This window comes from Onychomys torridus, chromosome 11 (genome assembly GCF_903995425.1).
Source record: "Onychomys torridus chromosome 11, mOncTor1.1, whole genome shotgun sequence".
Taxonomy (NCBI): Eukaryota; Metazoa; Chordata; class Mammalia; order Rodentia; family Cricetidae; genus Onychomys; species Onychomys torridus.
This window is the reverse complement of record NC_050453.1, coordinates 9899146-9916498: the sequence shown is the minus strand read 5'-3', so window position 1 is coordinate 9916498 and position 17353 is coordinate 9899146.

Genomic DNA, 17353 nt, shown 5'->3' with positions numbered 1-17353 from the left:
AGAATGTCAGTCCAGTGGTCACACAGATGTCCCTGGGAAAACCAAATGGGTCACACAATAAAGCCAAAAGTCACAGATCTGGAAAAGGAATAGGTATGGAGGAGAGTGGGGGCATTGCTATTGTCTTGTCTACATGTATGTCTATGCACCATGTGTGAACCTGGGGCCTGCAGAGGTCAGAATGGGGCATTGGATCCCCTGGAACTGGAGTTGCAGATGGTTGGGAGCTGCCATGTGGACTGAGAATCAGACTTTGCTCCTCTGGAGGAGCAGCCAGTGCTCTTCACTCATGAGCTGTTTCTCCAGCCCCTAGTGCTGGCTAGCTTTTAGTCGCTTGGCAAGTATGGATTTTCATTAAGTAGGATACACTATGAGACTAAAATTTAAGTTTGCTGGGGTTTGCTGATTTAAATAAATCAGTATTTGAAAATTTGAATAAATCTGTGGCAAGGCAGGTGGGAGGGTCATGCTTACTCACTAGAAGGTTGCGATTCCTTTTGTGTTTCTCCGGTGGCAGCTTCAGGCACTGGTAAGGGTTTCCTGCCTGTGCTGTCCTATACGGCAGCACTCATTTGCCACGACTTTTGAACATCTGAGCATGGCTGTGATAGCTGAGAGACGGTGACATAGATTTTATTTCATCCTAGTGACATTTGAATTCTGATGATCCCCCATGACTAGACGTCTGTGATGGGGACAGGAGTCTCTTTCATCCCTGTGGTTGTTCACTTTGCTCATGATTAGCAAAGATGCAAGGATGACTAGGGGAGGGTGGCACTGGTTGTTGCATTTTAATTGCAACAGAATTGCTTTTAATATTATTATAATTTAATATTTATTAATATTATTATAGATATAAGTTATATAATAATTTAGTACACAAGTGAGGGTTTATTAACGAGACGCTGCGTTAGGACCAGATTTTCAGAATGGCCATATAGAGCGCTATAGTCTGGTCAAAGGACACAGAGAAGAGACTGAAAGCCGGAGATGTGAGTTCCAGCTGCAGGCCTGCTCACCTTATCCTGCAAGTATCTCTGGACAGGGCACTTGACTGCACTCAGCTATTTTTCTCATAGGTCTTTTAAAAGACCCCCATGCCTTAGAGCCAGTGTTTCCCAGGTGGCTTTATCTAACTGCTGCTCTAACGCTTGTATCTTGAAAACCAGTAGACGAGGAAACTACAGTCAGAAACAAACCTTATTTCTGGAGAGAACTGGAACCCCCATAACTCAGAGCCACACTACTGCTTACCTCCGGTAAATATAGTAGTGTAAAAGATGGATGAGATAAGGGCTGGAGAGGTGGTTCAGCAGGTAAAATCCTTGCAGGAAACACAAGGGCCAGAGTTCGGATCTCAGAACCCATGAAAACGCCATGTGGGGTACATATGTCCTCAGGAGACTGGGGTACAAGGGCTGGGATTAGAGGTCAGACAGAGCTACACAGGAAGAGCCTGACTCAAAGGCCATAAACATGGGAGCCTGCTGTGATGTGATAATCCTGCTGCTGTATTTATTTATACACGTTATCTACTGTATTTGAAATTATCCAACGCTCTGATTTTAAGAAAAAAATGTTGAGCCTCACATTTTTATAAGGTAGCAGTATAACTTAATTAAAAGATGTAAACTTTTTTTTTTTTTTTAATGTCAAGTTAGTGTATTGGCCCAGCATGTTGGAGGCAGAGATAGGGGATCCCTGAACAAGCTGGCTGCCTGGAGTAGCTGAAACAGTGAGTTCTGGGTTTAATGAGAGACCCTACCTCAATTTAGAAGGTGGAGAGCTAGTAAGGATGACGCACACTTGCACTTGCACACATATATATCTAGGCACACCATGGGAACAGGCATACACACATGTAGGAAACACATTCTCTCTCTCTCATTCACACATACATCAGAGAAAAATGAATAAAACAAATTCCTTTTTATTTAATTACTTTTACTTCAGGAGACAGGTGAGACCATGATGTGGTTCAGCATAGCACGAAATAACTATTCAGTTACAGCAGGTGGGATGACAAAGGCCAATTGAAATTTTCTATGTCTAGAAAACTAAAAGAACCACAGCTTTGGTCATTTTTTTTTCCACGCAGCTCTTTTCATTAATTTCTGGCAATTCTGGCACATTTTGATGCTGAAGGTAAACTTGACAACCGCTCCCTTCCCAAATGCCGCTGACTTAGAAGGGGACATTCCCTTCTAGAAGGGGAGGTGAAGGAGAGCCTTGAGCAGAGACAGAGGTACAGGTGTTCCTTTGTTTCCAGCAGGTACTCATTATGATGCAGTCACTCAACAAAACGATTTTGAGGGCCTGCAGCGGCAGCCATAATAGGATTCTCCCTGCATTTGATCTTGCAACCCCAAGCCAGCTGCTAATTAGATGGCGTATTTATCTTCTCCTCTTAAGCACCTAGGAACACTCAGCTGCCCCCGCAAAAGAACCCTATGCAAACAACGTCTACCTAGTCTCCCCTGCCTCCTGGTCTCTTTCCAGACCTCCCTCATGCAATTTTCTTAATTATATCTTCCAGCATCCCCAGCTGTCCAATCGAAGCAGCTGCCTCTAATCCTAAATAAATATTTCCTGTTCTCCTTAGAAACAATTGAACCTAACCCGTGCCAAGCCTTTGGCATTTGCGGTGCTCACTGGCGGCTGCGCGGCAGTTACTCTTTGTCCTTGGAAATTGAGCGGATGCTAATTCTAGTCTACTCTCATTACGACTGACTCGTCCTCTTTAACCGGGGCTGCCTCGGTTGATGTGTCTGCAACTTTTCAGTTGTGCGTGCTCGGTTGACTCACTTAAGAAATCGCTTGCAGCAATGTTTTGCCCTCTGGGCAGCATTAGAAACAGGCAGGACACATGCCAATACGTACGTGTGTGTGGGGGGGGGGGGGGGGGGGGTGCGCGCGCGTGCGCGCTTGGGTAAGTGGTGCTGTAGATTGGGCTTCCAGAGGCTGTAGAACTGGCACTGGGGAGGCCAGGGCAGAGCTCGGATTTTCTGCGTCACCTCTGTCTCCTCTTTAGATGCTGATGGCAGGAGCCATTGCTTCTCCAGTTTGGCTATATTCTGGGACAACTAGAGAGTTTAAGAAAATGCCGATGTCTGAGCATACTCCTACAGATCTGATTTAATTGGGTTTGGGGGATGACTTCAGAATGTTCAAAAACTGAAGTGGCAACATGATCTCCTGGTCTGAAATATACTCCCACCCAAATAGACACCCCCATTTCTGTCTAGACCCATTTTAAAAATAGGGTTTGTTTTTATTTTTAATTATGTATATGTTTGTGTGGGTGCAGGATATATATGCACACAGAGGCCAGAGGTGTCAGGAACTCCCAGAGTTGCAGCTGTGAGCCTTCTGGCCTGGGTGCTGGGAACTGGACTCAGGACCTCTGCAAGAGCAGTACCCCCTCTTCGCTATTGCTCTAGCTCCAAGAGTCCACCTTTTCCCTCCCTCCTGCTGTTCCTTCTGGCTGTCAGTGTGTTAGTTTCCCATGGTTGTGACAAGAATGCCTGACACAGCAACTCATACAGATGAAAATCTCACTTGGCTTCTAAGATTTTAATCTATGGTCATTTATGATGGTCTGTTCGACCCATGGTGACCAGAATGCAAAGAAAAGCAGGACCAGCCCCAGTTCTCAATGTCCCCTCTGAGGGAACACCCTAAATAACCTAGCTTTGTTCCCTGTGCATCATCTCCCAGAGTCTCCTATCTCTTCCCCAATAGTTTCACAGAATAGAGACTATGTCTGCAGGAGGCGGACACTTCAAAACCACACTGTAGCACTGGTCAGTAAGGCTAACTCAGAGGGGCCTAGGCTTTGCTTTGATTGTAGCTGCAAACCCAGCTGAAAGGAAGAGAATTTTGGATGATGCACACGTCCCTTCCATGGTCTGACCCCTGTCTCCTCTGATTGGCCACTCAGAGACACATTAGCACTCCCCGAATTTTCCCAACAAGCACTGTCGTTTAGAAGTTCATTTCCAGCTCTACCTGCAGCTGGCAGCTTTTGATCCAGGTCATCAAAAGTGCGTGTGCTTTGGCTGGTGGCATAAAGTCTTTGTAAGGTGAGCCTAGCTGGGGGTACTGCCGCCAGAACCACATTGCTTTTATGTGACCCAACAGGACATTTTCATTACTGTCTCTCAGTCCCTTTTCTGAAATCTCATTTGTTGTACCGTGAGGTCAGTGTTCAAGATTCTTTACTTTCTGTGCAGATGCAGAAACTGTAGTTCCAGGAAGAAGTATAATATGTAGTGTGCCTACACTCCGAGAGCCTGGTTGCAGGTAGCTAGGCCCTCTTTGTTTTGCTGTGTCTTTCATGCCACTCAGCCTGTCTTTGGAAAGTCCCCCTGAAGAGAGAGGAATCAAAGAGGTGGAGAGAGCCCCTTCTCGCAGCAGCTCACACATTTATTTCCATTTTGACGTACAATAAGCATAATCAAGTTCCCTTTAATGGAAGAGTTGGAAAAAGGAAAACAGCCCAGTGTGACCCCTGGTGAAATCTGTATGTCTTTAAGAATAAAGTGCAAGTTGAGTGTTAGGTTTTCCTTAGAGGTCCCTTGTGTGGAGTACGGCAGTGACTTCAGAAATCACAGGTGGAAACTATTGAACCTAATAGTTCTCCATCTCTCCTGGCGTCTGGGCTTTCAGTCAACCACTAGCATTCACTGAGACCATGTTTATTAATGAGCAGTAGAGTACTTCATCATTAGTGAATAACATATGACTAAGGGTATACCATGATTGCTGAAAGCTAATGTGAGTGGGTGTCAGGTATGTGTTCTCCCTTAAACATGTGAGAAGTGATACTGTAATATTCATATGTTCACCAATCCAACCCAAAGCTATTAAACCTTACTAATTCAGGTCTCTGCTAGATCTCAAAGGCAATACAGAATTGAGCTAAATATAGATACCTTTATACCCAAAGATTTTATAAGAGGAGAATGTCCAAACAAGTGAAGTCTTTGCCATGCAATGTTCTAGGCATGTTGCTTTCTCTAGTTCATTTAAACATAATGTACCCTATAAGTTAGATGTTTTCCACCTTTATTCTAGTTGTAGGGTTAAGGAGTGTGAGGCTGAGGGGATGAGTAAGCCAACCAGGGTCACACAGCCCCTAAATGGTGGCAATGAGTCCGAGCTCTCTTCTATCAGCAACCCAGTACTTCCCACAGGAGCATCCTAAAAGACACAGAAGAGGAGAGAGAAAATTCTAGTCTCAGGACTTCCAGGAGGCTTGTGATGAGTGGTAGACTCCAAACTCTTCTCAACTTTAATTGGTTGATGATTAAGTAATGCTATACATACCTAAGACAAAACATGTAGGATCTTGTGAATGAGAGAGGAAAAGAAGGGAATCTGGAGAGAGTCATAAGAAATCTGAGCTTCCAGCATAGGCATCATCTCATGGGAGGAACTAAGCTCCCCTGGGAAGTCTTCATTCCTTATCCACTCTTCTTCAGTCTTAGTTACCAAACACTAATGCTAAAGCGGACAATGGAATTTCTGATCCTGAGCACAGCAGTAGAAGGCAGGGGAGGTGTTAGATGTCTGCTCTGTCTTAGATCTTTAAAGATAGTACTGAGTAATACCCCTGGGGCCTCCCCAACCTGCCTTCTTGTCTCATAGAAATACCCGACAGCCAAGATGTACATAGAAGTATAACATTCTATCATTGTCATGTTAGGGACATAGAGTCAAATGGTATTTTCCTAGGGTGAGTTCAAAATAAAACAGGTAGATGCATCATTTGGAATGGATGTTTCCATTGATAATAGCTGAGAAGGTGTAAATTCCCCAGTGACCCTCCATAGTTCTTAGAACTAAAGACAAATCCCTCACAGTGACCTTGTACTCTGTGTGACTGTGCTTTCTTCTCACCCCTGGAGGTATTACATGAGGCTGTTGTATTTAGATCTTAGTTTTCTCTTCTCTCAGGGAACCTGGGTTCACTGGCCTCATTTTGTTCCATGCATGTGTCAGGCATACCCCTGCCTTGGGGGCCTCCAAATCAGATAGGGATGCTAATCAAGGCAGGGTTCACCATGAGCAGCCCTTCCAGTTGTAAGCCTGTCAAGCACTTTAAAAATACAGTGATGATGTGGGACTAGGGAAGAGATTTCTATTTCAAAAAGGAGAAATCACTTGAGAGTAAGGGTCCCAAGAAAGTACAAAATTGTAACATTACATTATAAGTCTCTGGAACAGTGGTTCTCAACCTGTGGGTCACAACTCTTTGGGGGCTGCATATTAGATAATCCTCATATTAGATATTTACATTACAGTTCATAACAGTAGCAAAATTACATTTCTAAAGCAGCAATGAAATAATTTTATGGTTGGGGGTCGCCACACCATGAGGAACTGTATTAAAGTTCTGCAGCATTAGGAAGGTTGAGAACCAGCACTCTACAACAACCTTCCCTTCCCATTCGCTGCCTCCTGCACACACCTTGGGCAGGGGTAGGTCCCAAGCTCCAGTGTTAGCTAGTTAGTTAGACTTTAGCAGACTTGGAGGGCACTGGGAGTTAGAAACCTCCCTTATAGTCAGCAGTCTGTAAAACTAAAGATTAGAACAATAAAACTTTATTTATTAGTCAAAGAAGAGGACTTGAGTCATATCTCTGGCCCCAGGAGGAGATATTCTGAACTGGCTAATTCTTTAACCTTGGCTTTAGAAGTCCCAAGCATTCTAAGATGACTGTGGAGTAGGGGGCTTTCTCATAAAGAATCCACCATTGTCTCTCCTGGAAGAGACCATCAAACAGGCCTGTCAGTTGTCTGGATAGGACAAAGACCCTCATGAAAAGTGATTTGTTCAAAGGATTTTAGAAAGTAATTGAAAGCCTGCCTAACATGTAGACTGATATAATGGCCCCTTTGGTCATTATTGTCCATTCTTACCTCTTTAGAGTGTGCTGTCCCTTAATAAGCTTCTTCTGCACTGCACTATGGTATCTGTGTCTCATATTAATTCTTTCAATAGGAATCCCAAGGATCAGAGAGGAGGAGAGTCTAGTCAGAGATCCTAGTGATGCCAGAGACCCCAGACTCATGGCTTCTCTGGGCAAAGTGTACAGAGCAGCTCGTGAAGCGTTCACATCTATAGGACTTCCAGACTGTGTTAGTTACTTTTCTTATTGCTGTGACCAAATACCTGGAAAGAAGAAGTTTAAGGGAATAGACAGTCTTCTTGTTAGCTTAGAGCTTAGGGAATATAGTTTTTCCTGACAGGGAAAGCATGACAATTGAATGTCAGGTGGGCTGGCCATATTTCTTGTGCAGTTGGAGAGTAGAGAGAAGATGGGCAGTGAGGCTAAGCTATCAAAACTCAAGGTCCATCCTGGTCACTTAGTTCCTGCTACCAGGCTCAATTTCCTAAAGGTTCCAGAATCTTCCACACAGCACCAACAGCTGGGGATCAAGGCTTTAACAAACACATGTGCCCACAGGGGACATTTTATATTTAAATAAAGGCATAGGCTAAAAGTATATGAAGGTAGTCCCAGAATTCTAGAGTGGCAGAGAAGAGAGGGCAGGTAGGTGAGTGAGAGATCCCTGAAGTTGTTCTTTCATAAGGGACCTGCTTTTGCAGTAATGAACTCACTCCCATAATAATAACCTTAACCCACTAGAGACTCAGTCTCCTCTTAAAGATCCCACCTCTTCAACACCAGCCATAAAGATTACATTCTAATATGTGCTTTGGGGAAGACACATAAACCATCAGCAGTAGGAATAAGAGGAACCAGGATTATTTTTAGTGTCAGAAAGTAAGGAAGTATTAAAACTTTAGCAAAGCCAACAATATAACAAATCAACAAACTATCCAATCACCCAATCAGCCATCTAGCCAAACAACTGCCTAACTAACCACTTAACAAAACCTCTAGCCATCTAACCAACCAACCAACCAACCAACCAACCAACCAACCAACCAACCAACCAGCCAACCAGCCAGCCAGCCAGCCAGCCAGCCAACCAACCAACCAACCAACCAGCCAAACAATCACAAGAATAAAGCCCTGCTGTTTCTGGGGCTATGTCAAATGGATATATGGCCAAGGATAGAATAGTCTCTCTCTCTCTCTCTCTCTCTCTCTCTCTCTCTCTCTCTCTCTCTGTAAATTATAGCATTAGGTATAAGATAAATATCCATGACTCCAGACTGTTTCAAGTCAATGAATAAATGCACAAATAAGTAGGAGAGGAGTGGCAATCTCCTTTGCAGAATAATTTAAAGTAATTTATATAGCTGCTATGTCTTTTTTCAAGAAAGGAGAATTCTTTATCCCCAAAGCCTGGGCTCTTTGTGGTGGCTTCCTTCCAAAAAGTACAGCATGGAAATGGCAGGGTAGGGAAGACAACAGAAAACACTCCAGTGAAAGAAACTGACACACACTGTCTCAGCTTGTGGGTCAAGGGTAAGACAAACCTTCACAGGTCACAGTGACAGTAGCTGCCTTTGGTAGAATGGGATAAAAATGGCATTTTACCTCTGTGGTTTTCTTTCTTTAAACCTGTAATTTCAGTCTAATTGTGAGAAAACCATCAGGAAGATCCCAATTGAAGGATGGATTATGAAATACTTGGCCAGTCTTCTCTGAACTGTCAGAATCATTAAAACACTAGGAAAACAGGAGAGATTGCCTCAATATGGAGGTGCCTAAGGAGCTATGACAACTAAATGCAGTATGGATTCTGATATATTTAGCAACTGAAAAAGACATACAATACAGCTGCTGGCCTTCATTAGTAACAGTGAGTCAATACCCTATACTAGTGAGAGATATTGTTCAGAGTAGAAAGTGAGTGTGGTATATATGTACATATGTCTCTCTCTCTCTCTCTCTCTCTCTCTCTCTCTCTCTCTCTCTCACACACACACACACACACACACACACACACACACACACACACAGAATTAAGCTCAAATGAGATAAAATGGCAGGAAAGCATTATTCCAATAGTTCCAATTGGCAGTATGCCAGCTCTCTGTGATGAACTATCCTGGCAGCTGTATTCATCTCCTGGTACTGGCAATGTCAGGACTCTCCTTTAAATTTAGAAATACAAAAGTGGTCATTTTTTTCCCCCTCTGCCACTGTTTCTCCTGCTCTCGACAGTCGAGCTTGGAGGTACTTTTTAATGGCACTCCTATGTCCAAAGAACGAAATAATGCATGATTCTACACTCTACTTTCTAAACCCATTTCCTTCTTTCTGATAACTTTTCCCTCCAGTAACTTACTCTAAAGTGGTTCTTTTCCTCCTGGCCTTAAAGTTGGAGACTTGCCCTTGTCTTCTGGAAGAGCAGGTTGCCTCCCATGGGGCCTGCTGTCTGTCTGTCTGTGACTTTAACTTAGCACATCTAAGGTCCATTGTCTGTAATTTCTCCCTAGGTGAAGTTTGTTCTTCAGAGGTTGTTTAATGGCATGCTCTTTCAGATCTTATTTCTACAGTGCATATTTTCATCTGAATCAAAATCCATTCACTGAATAAACAGAAGCTAATAAGAATTAACAATTAAATGTTTGTTTCGTCTTGGTGCTCAACAGAGTCTCACGTTTACCCAAATTCCGTGGGCTTTGGTTCCTTAGCATGCGGCTGTGGCTCAATTGTCTCTTCTGATCTTCTGTCCTTCCTATCTTTATTTCTCTGGAAAAACAGCAGAAATAAGAACATTAACAAAACTGTTTTCAGCTTGCTGGGTTGAGTCGCCTATCACCACCCATTTTAACTCTGCCCAAGAAAGTCACCTTGATCTTGCTCGATTCTTCCAGGCTGTATAATGTAAAACAGAAGTACTGAAATCCAGCTAGATGTGGTAGCTCCATGTGGAGGCTGAGGTAGGAGGAGCTCCAGTTCAAGGCCATGCTGAGACCTGTCTCAGAAAACAAAAGCAGAGGCAAGAACAGCTGCATTCAAAGCAAACCTGGAAATCCTGGTCTGGGACTCAAGCGCTCTGGAAGGCTGGGTCTTAACCGTTGAGCCATCTTTCCAGTCTCTAAATCTTAGTTTCTTAAGTGGCTAAATGGAGACTCCAGTATCTGTCTTGGCCATCTTCCATGTTTGATTGGAATAGTTAAGGTGAAGACAATACACACTTTTAAATATATTGTGAAATCCAAAGTATAGGGGTCAATAGTTGTGATTAGAAATATTTCCGATTATTAAGATGCTATTTTGTCTTGTCATTTTTTAAAATGATCACTTTTGGATAATTTGGGAGGGGTGATTTTTTTAAAGTTTATTATGTATTTTAATCTATCTGTCTGTCTGCCTATCTATCTATCTATCTATCTATTTATTTTGTTTTCACATTCTGACCACAGTTTCCCTTCCCTTCTCTCCTCCCAGCCTCTCCACAATCCACTCCTCCTCCTCCTCAGTTTCTCTTCAGAAAAAGGTGGGTCTTCCATGAATATCAGTCAGTCATGATATATCGACTTGCAATGAGACTAGGCACCTCCTCTCCTGTTAACATGGGACAAGGCAATCTGGTAGGAGGAATGGGTCCCAAAAGCAGGCAACAGAGTCAGAGAGACAGCCCTTGCTCTCACTGTTAGGAATCCCATAGGAAGAACCAGTTACACAACTGTAACCATATAAGCAGAGGGTCCAGGCCGGTCTCATGTAGGCTCTCTGGTTGTTAGTTCAGTCTCTGTGAGCCCCCACAATCCTAGGTTAGTTGATTCTGTGGGTTTTCTTGTGACATCTTTGACCTCTCTGGCTCCTACACTCCTTCCTCCCCCATCTCCCAAAGGATTCAGGAGGTGGGGTGTGATTTTTAACCTGGTAGTCTTAGGGTTTCTATTGCTGTGAAGAGACAGCATGACCACGGCAACACTTATAAAGAAAACATTTAATTAGGGTGACTCACTTACAGTTTCAGAGGTTCAGTTCATTATCATCATGATGGTGAGCATGGCAGCAGGCAGGCAGAAGTGGTGCTGGAAGTCGTTGAGAGTTCTACATCTTGTAACAAACAGGAAGCCAGCTGACAGTCACACCAAGGGATGCTTGAGCAAAAGAGACCTCAAAGCCCCCCCCCCCCCCCTTACAGACAGACAGACACACACAGTGACACACTTCCTCCAACAAGGCCACAGCTTTTAATAGTCCCACTCCCTGTGGAGGCCATTTTCTTTCAAACTACTGCACTGGTTTAGCATGCTTGTGTCTGTTGTGACCTTGCAATTATTTCATATTCTCTCTCCTCTCTGGCCCTCCTCAGCTGTTTAACTTGTGTACTTTTCACATTTTTATTTCTCTAAATTCTCCTGTTTACCAGTTTCTGTCATTATAGTGGTGCAGGAAAAACAAAACAACAAAACACACCTCCCTAAACAAGTAAACAAACAAACGCCATGTTCCTTAGTTTAGAGTTTATTTCTCCTTGTTAAGCTTCAGCTGCATTATCCACCCAGTAGGGACACCAATAACACCTCTCACATCTGGTTGTATGGGCAATTAACTTCGATGATTCTTTGAGGTGAAAGGCTTACAGCAGCTTTGACAGAACTGCATTTGTGGAATAGATGAGTGAGTTTCCAGGCACACATGCCGTCTCTTTAGCTTGTTAACCTGGTCCTGATGTGAAGCCAGGGTTTTACCATCTCAGAGGGGCTATTGTGTGGACCCAGGTATGAGTGCAGGGGCAGGTAGGTGCAATATCACTTGGGGGGACGGTTAGGAAGTAAAATTTATCCTTTAGATAAGTACCTAACCCACCAGCGTATTATAGAAACAACAGTGAATCTGCAGTAAGGAAGCAGTACTCTGACCTCTGTCTTCCTGGGTTGGAGTTGTGTGTACAGCTTGTGTCGGCAGTCATGAATGGAGGAGGTGACCAGGGTATTTCCTGTGCAGAACACATGTCTTATAAGTGTCTCTCAGCATTCTTGGGAGGAGGGCTGACCTCAGAGGACTTCACTGTAAAAGCTCTTTCCTATCAGTGTCACTGATAAAAATTTTGTTTTAAATTTTTTTTCTAAAATATACTTATTTTTATTTCTGTGTGTGTGTGTGCTTACCCCATATAAGTGTTGGTACCTACAGAGGTCAGAAGATGGTGTCAGATCCCCTGGGGCTGAAGTTGCAGGCTGTAATGATCTGTCTGATACAGGCACTGGGAAACAAACTTGGGTCCTCTGCAAGATCAGCAAGTGCTCTTAACTGCTGATCCATCTCTCCAGCCCCAAGAATTCTTACAAAGGCTTCTCAAAAGGGTCATTTTAACAGGAGACCTGGGAGTGGCAGCCAGATTTCAGAGACATGGGATGACTGACTACAAATCCCTGTTGGGGAGACAGAGGTAGAGATCAGGATGTTCTCCTGGATCACTTGGGTCCTTGTCTTTTGAGATAGAGTCTTGCACTGAACTGAACCTGGAGCTCATTGATTGGCTAGATTAGTTGGCCAATGAGCTCTGGGGTTCTCCCTGTCACCCCATCCATCAATCAGGTTACAAATACTTGCTAGGTTTTCTGCAGAGGTGTTGGGAACTCTAGTCCTCAGACTTGAGAGGCAGGTGGCTTACATTCTGTGTCATCTTCCCAGTCACATGCACGTTCACACGTGCACACACACACACACACACACACACACACACACACACACACACACATTTTCTTTTTCATTTATCTATCTATTTATTTATTTATTATTTATTCATTCATTCATGTTTTGATTTTATTTTCTCTTTTGAGACAGGGTCTTTCTACACAGTTTGGGCTCTCCTAGAACTCACTATGTAGACCAGGCTGGCCTCAAACTCACCAAGATTCATCTACTTCTGCCTCCTGAGTGTTGGGATTAAAGATGTGGGTCATCACATAAACATTTTCTGGATATGGGCATGTGACAAACACCACACCAGTCCTCCCAGCCTGTTATTTCAGGGGGGTATATTTAGTACTCAGTACTCCATTCTATTGGGTTTGATTTAATCACTGGATTTTCTCCAGGTTTCTCCCTGGTGCTGTTTGGAGTCCCCTGACCCATCCTGTGGAGATGGCATAGGATACACAGCAGGACCAAGACCTACATGGCTTGGTTAGACAACCCAGGGTTCTGCTGCCGACGGAGTCCTCAGACCTTAAACACCGGTTTCTTCCCTTTGCTGTGGCGAATCTCCAGAACGTCCAGGAAGTGTTCTCAAAATATTTTAGATTATTCTCCCTTAACTGTAGGTGTTCTGATGGCTGGGGTGAGGACTCCCCACAGTGCTCTTTGAATCTCTTTTCCTTTTAGTGGAATGAAGGGGTTTTATTCCCAGATGCTTTATGGCTTCATAACCCTTGCCTTTTGGTCTGTTCTTAGCTTTTAAAGTCTTTCCCTTTTACTATAGTTAGTGGGCACCAATGCAGCTATATTTAGATTTTTCTCAAGGTGGGGAGTCTCTGGAACACATATCAATATCTGCATGCTGTTTGTGTTACATGCGTATTTAATTTATTTCTCTGGAAAATTCCATGCTTATTCAACCAGGTACTATAAATCTCCAAGATGTCATAGCTCGGGGTAAGTTGAGGTCTATTAGACTCAAAGGACCATGCTAGATCAATCAGACTCTCTGTTTGTTTCTCCTATGTTAATGCACTCTTGTTTTCTAATATTCCCTAGTTGCTCCTCTGGTCCTCTGGGAGCTATAGAGAGCAGGGGTAGCTAGCACCAACCATTTGGGCCATAACTAATTAAGCAGGATGTGGGGGAAGCCTGAGAAGTCTCATTACAAGCATGATGCCACCCAAAGATACCCAGGAAAGAACTTTAGAGGCTTTGCTGAATTGCCTTGAGCCCCACATTCATGAAGTCAAAACCCTTTTCTACTTAGAGAATGTCAGGGCATCCCATAGCCAAAAGATGGCACTCCTCGCCTGCTGTTCATGCCCTGCTATTTTAGGGCAGTTCCCTGTGGCCTTCTGATCCTTCTATTAGTTTTTTTTTTCCCCAATAAAATATTATACCCTTGTCTTCTCTTGGAGAATCACAGCATAAACCAGACCCGATCTGTGCTCTGATGTACACCAGCCTTTGCCACTCTGGGTGGACAACACAGACTGGTGTGTAGTGCTACATGTAGCTGTAGATTCAGCTACAGCTAGAGTACCTTTGCTTCAGCGTCCTCTCTGAGCAGATCCAGGGTTTTAATTTGTCTCTAGAGTTTGCCTTTCTTGATTTCATAAACCGTGAAAACACAGCTGGAGCGATTTACAGACTGTGGAGAGACTTGAGCATTCCTGCTGCAGTACTAGTTCAAGGATCGTGCCTGGTTATTTCCTGCTTTGTTGTTGTTCGACAAACCAGTTAATGGGCAATGGGCTGTTTCAAATTTACCCTTCCCCTTGATACTGTTGTGTGCACTTCCTTTGGGGCATGGCGGGGAGTGGGTGTGAGCACAACTATAAGCCAGTGTGGATTTGAGCAGATATACTTCATGCAGAATGAAATTTGAACATCAATTTGGAAAGATCGAGACTTTTATTTGCTAAATTATGTAAATGCAGGGCCTGAGGCTTTTAGAAAATTAAATCCCACTTTGCTATACTTTCCACCAACCCTCATATTTTATGATTTATTTTTATTTATATGTACATGTGTATGTCTGTGTTGGTACATGCCACATGTATGTGGGTAATGAATGGTAGAGACCAGATGAGGATGTAGAGTCCTGTGGAACTAGAGTTGTGAGTCCTCTGACATGGGTTCTAGAACCTGAATTCAGGTACATGCAAGCAGCAAATACTCTTAACCACTGAGCAATCTCTCTAGCCTACCCTCCAATATCCTCTCCAGTTTGGTGCTATGATAGTCACTGGCAAGCAAGGCAGAATCTCTGTGTCTCTGACATATACTTACAGGTCATAAATGACACAGTGCATGCTGGAAGGCCTGAGGTGTTGCTACATGAATAAAAAAAGGAGCTTTTCCAGCATACTGGGAGCCCTGAATCCCATCCCCAATACAGCAAACAAACACAAATACCAGCAAAACCAAATGAATCCACAAATAACAGCCAGGATGACTAGCAGCACCACAGCATTGTGCAAAGATACAGCAAGATGATCAAGCCTGCCAGAATAACCCCAGCCTAGCACCTGAAATCTGAAAATCCCAGCCTTGTAGAATGTAGGCAGAAAATACTAAATCAAACGAGTTTGCAAATAGAATGGAAAATTGTCAGAGCCTAAGTACTTCTCCATAGGAACAGGGCTCCCAAGGAGTTTTAGCATTTTACTGACTGGTATCATAACAAGTAGGACCTCAGCAGTTTATGGAATGGATGGATAATGGATGGGGATGCAGGATCTGAGGGAAGGATGCAGGCTCAGTGGCCTGATGCTCTGTGGGGACCATAAACTGCAGGAAAAGATATCCTCACTTCGTTGGTTCTGACTTTGATGCAAGGAAAGGAATGAGACATTTCATGATACTTGATTTGTTAATAAAACAAGGAATTGTATTTAGAATGTCTTGTGTATTTAGGCTGTCATATATGCAGTACAAATGCCTAAGGTTAAAAACAAGGCAAGCTTCAGTTACTTATTTTGAATATGTGCTATTTGCCAAGAACTGAATTAAATTCTAGAAATAATGACAAATCACTATAAATGTTATAAGGCTGACTATTTCATATCCTTATGGTGTACAATAAAATATATTCTTTATATGAAGAGCAAGTGCATTCCTACAGAGCTGTTTTAAAATACTTATAAGTCAATTTCCTGCTAGGCACTGCTCAGTAGAAAATATTCAGTGTTTTAGGGCTGACTTATTACACAGAGTTTTTTTTTTTTATTATTAACAAACTGTGGTGGAATTTTCTTCATGGACAAGAGACTAAATTAAGAAATTAAAGTGCTGAGTGTTCAAGCCTTCATTTTGTTTATTAGAACAGAGCTGCATGATGAGATTTTATTTTTTAGGTGGTTCATGGGCCCACCCAATATTGTGGTTGTTGGTGTTTGCTGGGTGGGAGAGGTGGTTGTGATGGTTAATCTTGGTTGTCAACTTGATTGGATCTGAAGTCAACTAAGAGACACATCCCTGAGTAGGCATAGAAAGGGTATTTCCTGGAATGGCTAACTGAGGGGCAAGGCCCTCCCCTGGAGAAGGGGGCACTCTCTGTGGAGTCTGAGAATGGAAGAGGACTGAGGGGATAGGTACTGGTTTCTGCCTGTTTATCTTCAGCTCTTGCGAGTGAATGCGTGTATTCTGTTTGCTGCTGCCTCCACCACTAAGATCATCTTTCATTGACATTGGAACTCAGCTTCTTCAGCCTCCCAATATGGATTTCCCCAGACCTTCAGTACCAGATTGTTACTGCTGAGGTATCTAGGCCAAGTATATGTGGTTCTTAGCCTGTCTAGTGTGCAGGCAGCCGTTGTTGAACTACCCAGACTGTATTGTGTAAGCCAGTCTAATAAGTTGCTTTTCAATATATATTTATTCCATGGGTTCTGTTCCTCTAGAGAACCTTGACTAGTACAAGGTAGAATTTCTCAGACAACTCAATATGGAACAGATGCAGGGCCAGGATGACATGGAGAAGCAAGATGGATTTAACTGCCCTTATCCAAAACATTTTGGGAGCTGTATCTGGACCAATTCAGCTGGTTTGGTTTAAATTCAAGGTTAGTGACCTGCTGTTACCTTTGTAAATGTGTAAGGGCAAACATCAAACACTGCTCCAAACTGAGACACCCCACAATGCATCGAGTGGGTGATTTCCATGCTACGTCCCCATTCTTGTAACTGGTTTCCTTTTTAGATCTCTGACATCAACTCATTCTAGCATTACAGAAACCAAAGAAGCACCTATCATTCTAAAAATGTTCATTTTCAGTCAGTTTTCTCAGTGATGTCATCAGCCCAGTGCAGATGAGGGGTTCATGCGATTGGTCTGGGGCAGTGCTAGCTCCTGTCTCGCTTGAAGCTGTCTCAGTGTGGTGAGGTTCAAGAAAGAAACGCCCCCATTCGTGCCATCAGACAACCCCCCCCCCAACGCACATTGGCAACTATAAAGTTGGGGGAAGCCAGCACACTGGCAGGAATTGAGCATCTGTGCTACTCCTGGAGAATAATAAGGGGACAGAACCTTACTGCCATACCAAGAGAACCTCCAGCCAAACGCAGCTACCAAAGTGTCCAGAATATTCACAGTCCAATGTGAAAACCTAAAGAAGACATTAGACTCCCTTTTATTGGTTGAATTTTATTGCTGAGCATGGTTGGGAGTCTGGTTCTAATATTTTTTCTATGCTCCCACTCCACACACATTTCCAGGTTGTGGGAAAACTGTGGGGAGTTCCATCAAGGACGCCTTTGCC